Source organism: Tachysurus vachellii, chromosome 14, assembly GCF_030014155.1.
Source record: "Tachysurus vachellii isolate PV-2020 chromosome 14, HZAU_Pvac_v1, whole genome shotgun sequence".
Taxonomy (NCBI): domain Eukaryota; kingdom Metazoa; phylum Chordata; class Actinopteri; order Siluriformes; family Bagridae; genus Tachysurus; species Tachysurus vachellii.
Genome location: NC_083473.1, coordinates 21,994,130 through 21,999,839, shown reverse-complemented (window position 1 = coordinate 21,999,839; position 5,710 = coordinate 21,994,130).

Here is a 5,710-nt window from a genome sequence, read left to right as displayed (position 1 = left end):
TGATCTTTTTCCCGTGTTTCTCATTACGTTGAATTATTTGTCATTCACTTTGTTTATTCATTTTCGGTAACCACTTTTATCCTGCTCAGGGTCAAGGTAGATCCAAAGCCAAGAGCAATGAACGGCACACCAATCCAGTTCAAACCACAAATATTCCCAAACTCATTCACGCTAAAGGGCAATTTAAGATAACCAGTTCACTTACTGTTAGAGAAACCAGAGGGTTACTGTATGTACTCGGACAAGGGGAGATAATAACCAGAGCTCGGGATTAATCTGTCACCCTACAACACCGCCGACCGACGACAATAATCACCATAATATCATAATGCATTCATGCTTTTTTCTGCACCTCATTTGAGGAAGTAGACTGATACACTGGGAGTTGGAAGCTGTTTTGGAAGCTAAGGAAGATGGACCCAGGATGCTATATGTACTGTAGTACGAACGAATAATAGACCTCTCGTTCACCGTACACTTCTGTATACTGCTATTCGTTTCATTATGAAACTTGTTTTCCTAAAAAAAATGCCTAAGCTACAGTAAGTAAGCTAAGTATTCTAAACCATACACAAATCCAAAAAGTGTCCAAATACTATTAGTTTTCCTGGTAAAAATGAGTAATTCAATTATTACACAGGCTTACAAATTGACCATAATTTAGTTGGGTTGTTTCAAATCATTACTAAATCAAACTTTCCATGTAACTTGGCTTGGATGCTTGCACAAATAAAAAAGGCCTCTGTTTTTTCTCATTGGTCAATTTAAGACATGTATAAATGCCAAAAATTTCCACAAGTTCCACAATCCTGTTGTTCACAAACTGACTGCAATCATGATATGCTATGCAAACTCATATTATGAAGTTCAATTCTGCACTGGAAAATGCATATAGTACAGACGGCTCAGAAAGCTTATGTGTGACCACATCCCTGCCAGCGGGGGCCACTGAACCGAGACTGTCTTTTCTCAATGTCAGGGGACATGAGGCAAGCAGCTCTAGCTCATTTGAGCAGATGGAAGGACTAGTCTGAACCATGGCTGGTTAATCATCACTGTGGTTATGACAAAAACATTGCTGACCAGCACTTCAATGAAGAAGCATTATGTCCTCGACATAGCTCATACTGCAGGCTTTACTCATCCTCAGAGAATAAGCATTCCAGAATGTACAGTTTTCTCATAAACTTTGGCTGCCGAATACATCGAGAATACATTTTTGCATATGGTTTAACTTAAATGTGCCAAACAAATATATTATAAAATAGTAATTTAGCTTTGACTAAATACAAGCAGCTACTACTGTACAGTACGTTTGTCCTAAACGATCTTGTTAATCGATCGTAAGACGTGTCAGGACGTTGATCCAAAAAAAGATTTGAATGACTTCAATCCACAAGGAGAAAAGAGAGCATGCGTAAAGTAGCGCAGAGACAAATTTCCCCTCATTCTGCTGTGTAGAGGAGTTAGCTGGCACATAAGCGGCCAAATTGTCACTGAATTATTGTAGGACAGCAAACCTGCTGGTACTCTGTGTGTGTGTGTGTGTGTACTGTTTTGTGGCCTGGTGGTGGTCTGGGCATGCGTATGTAGGCGTATATGTGTGTGTTGGAGTAGTGGTCAGAGCACAGGAGGAAAGAGGGTTTTTTTGGCTGGTGGAGAGTGGTGAAAAAAAGAAAGATGGAGAGGAGAGTGAAAGGAGAGAGAGAGGGAAAGAGGGATGAGTGGGAGTCAAGTCCAGTCTTTCCACGGTTGATTGGGAGAAGGCCCAGTTCTGGGCAAGTAGACTATATAGGGTCATCCCAGTCACATACACATATACAGTACCACACACACACACACACACACACATACACACACAGTATGTGCACTGAGCAGGCACACACACACACACACACACCAACACACACAGCACTTACCCTGTGCTTTTTTCCTGGCCAGAACCCCTGTCCTCCACCGCAACACATGTTTTAAGATATAAGCGAGTTCTTTTAATAAAAATGTGAGGGTATTTCTCCTCTGGTTTTCTAACCATTGTTTCTCATTATGTTAAACACAAAAATGCTACAGTACTTTGAAGAGAATGCTTCAGAAACATGCAGCCCTGTTGTGCCTGCTGCTGTTTTCCCCAAACATTTAATCACATCCTTCAAGCATTAAAATGCTGTAGTAAATTGCACCTTTATTTGTTTTATGAATTCTATTTCAGTTTAGATCAAATTTGTATTGATATTTACACAAATTGGATTTTTACAGCGTTTAGGAACGAGTACAGTACGTGGAAGAACAGGGACATTTCTTGCAGCATGTACAGTATATACGAATTGAACCAGTTCCTTATTTTATACTGCAGGAGGACAAATCCACTGGACTGAGCATCAATGATCCTGATCCATAAAAATCTCATCTGGGACTATTTACTAATTGGATCAACGATTCTTAAAATTTCTAAACTTTATCTGTTTATAATCCTCAAGGTCATAGTGTGAGATTTATATCCCTGTCCTGTCCTCTGACAAGGCGATGTGCCTTTTACTATTATTTAAAAGGACAACTGTAGAATCATTTGTTATAAGAGATCTTAGTGTATTTTTTACATACACGCATTATAACATAAAAGGTTTGGATGAGTGTTAATTATATAGCAGTCCAACAGGTGGCAGACACACACAAGGCTAGGCCTCCTTATGGCATTCCTTATCACATTACACACACTCCCAATTACAGTATGTGATCATGATCAGGGATTCACAGGGGTTTCTAAGAGTGAGGATACTAAAGCAAGCTTCTACCTTAACCCGAAAGCAACGCGCTCCAAAAAAAAGATGCGTGAGGTTACATAAATTTCAGCTCCAATTCTAACCAACCCCAACCAGTTATAGCCATTTTTTGACAGAAACCCATGCCAGAGTACACACTAGATCCATCAACAAGGGTGGCATGGTTTACAGGGATGTAGCCCACACTCATGAAAATTCATAATTCAAACAAGTGGACTTTTTTTTTTTTTTAGTGTTCTTGCAGCTGGCGAATTGGAAAAGTTAGAACGATACCCCATAATTTCATAGGATACGTTTTGATGCCATCAGACGATCCTTACACAGTTGTACAGCATGTGTATAGAAACTGAGTTTGACAAGTTGATGACAGGGTTTTTTGAAACGTGAGCAATGGATAGGATAAGTAAAAAAAAAAAATTAAAAAAATAAAAAAAAAAGAGAGTTTCTGAAATGCAAGATGAAAGTAAAACAAAAAGACAGCAAATAGCTAAAAAAAAAAATCGAATACAAAGCAAACGGGTGTTTGTTTAAGGAGTAGCATCAGTATATTGTAGTGATAGTCTGAGTGTACATAGTGCAAAATGAGAAGACTCTAAGGATTTCAGCAGGGACATGGCGACCCACCCACTGATCATGAGCTCTCTCTGCTATACTGACATAACCGAACCTTTTGACCCTGCAGTTTTAATTTTCCTTGTCGGAAAAGAATACTCAGCCATGTCGTAGCGTTGTTTTGTCTGAGGTGGTAAATACACACCCAGTCATTTTCCCATGAGTGGTGTGTCATAAGTCTCAAAGTAACGGACTTCTATTCTACGCTTATTAAGAATTCAGGGGTCTAGATGTTATGACAAACAGTAAAACTATGTGCATGTGCATTTTGAAATTCTTTCTTTATGTGTCTTTAATTTATTTTCCAATCATTTTAATGTGTTTGTCCTACTAACTTTTATAATTCAGCATATTTGTCTTCAATCGTAGAAGACGGGCGATCTACTGTATCGTACATAATCTAAGTTTTATATTTCATCTTCTAGTGCATATATTTTGGTCTATGAATGGAATTGGTCCAGGTAGATTTGGTAGAAGAGCCCTACTGCATATGATAGTAAATCTTTTGCTCCTATGTAGGGAAGCCTATCGAATGAACCTACACCAAAAGTATGTTAAGAAATCTAGACTGCAAAACATTCTTAGGGCAGCTTAATGACGTGACATACGGTTAAGTACGGTGACCCATACTCAGAATTTGTTCTCTGCATTTAACCCATCCAAAGTGCACACACACACACACCATGAACACACACCCGGAGCAATGGGCAGCCATTTATGCAGCGGCGCCTGGGGAGCAGTTGGGGGGTTCGATGCCTTGCTCAAGGGCACCTCAGTCGTGACCGGCCCGAGACTCGATCCCACAACCTTAGGATTACGAGTCAGACTCTCTAACCATTAGGCCATGACTTGCCCCGTTAATCAATGATCTGGAATCTTAGTGAGCCTCTGGTGCACTTTACTGACCCAACATCCCAATTTGAGACAAGATTGTGGTGGAAAACAGGCAACGGTCAGGCAATAAACAAACAACAGGAACTAGACTAGACAAGGACTAGACAAGGGCAACTAGACTATACAAAGGGAAGTCGTGGCCTAATGGTTAGAAAGATTTACTCCTAAGGTTGTGGGTTCGAGTCTCGGGCCGGTGAAGACTGAGGTGCCCTTGAGCAAGGCACCGAACCCCCACAACTGCTCCCCAGGTGCCGCAGCATAAATGGTTGCCCACTGCTCCGGGTGTGTGTTCACGGTGTGTGTGTTCACTGCTGTGTGTGTGCACTTTGGATGGGTTTAAATGCAGAGAACGAATTCTGAGTATGGGTCACCGTACTTAGCTGTATGTCACGTCAAAGATATTTAGATCAGGTGTGTGTGTGTGTGTGTGTGTGTGTGTGTGTTAATAATCAGGTGAACCAGGTAGTTGGCGCTTTCTACTTGATCACTAACCTGCGGATGATAACGTGACCTGACAGGCTCGTTGTGATAGTATGTTTCTCCATGAATCTGAGAACTCGGGCATTGATTGCCATGATAAGTTGTTCTGTGACAGATGGAGATTAATGGCAAATCAGAGGGTTCGATGTAACCATGCGATGTGTAGTGGCAGGAATTTCCTAGCAGGCTAGATACAAGGTACTTTGGCTTGCACACAGGTGGAGCATAGAGAGATAATTCAGTGAATATTTGTGCTTACCCTGTAAGAGTTTGTGGGTCTGGTGAGTGCCACAATGCCTGGTGGCTGGGGAGATATAACCCGTAGTGACGAGTTTGTCATGAGGTGTGCTGGGCAGGACATGGGAGTTCTCACTTCTGGGGTGTTCTGAATTTCACATATCAAAAGTCCCAGTTTATTGCCCCTACAAAGTGTAAAATGCACTCAAAAATGCAGAAGTATCCTTGGGAAGAGATGGGTATAATCATGTATGTTCTATGAGGTTGATAGGCTGATATACAGTAAGATGGTCAAAGTAAACCTTTGTGATGTCCTCAAGCCTTTTATGGTCTGGGAAGATGGTGCATGGGTGAACTGCTCCTTGTATCCAGGGTCACCATCAGGCAGTGACGTAATTGAGTGACGTGTGAAGTAATTGCATTCTGGGAGAAAGCATTCCAGTGGAAAAAAAAGCCACTGAATGGAGCTTGGGCTTTTCCTCAAACTGCTGTGAGAGAATAGCCTCCACCCCATCTCAAAGGTATCCAGCTCTACTACTGTATGTAAGGTTTCTGACTATCAGGAAGCTTGAAACTGGGGTCAGAGGAGATAATCTGGCATATTCAATAGGACCTTGTTAATCAAACTCTAAAATACTGTGGGTGTTAAAGATAGCCCTCGTTACATGATTTGACATCCAAAGTGTCCTGAGCAAAACTGAACTGCT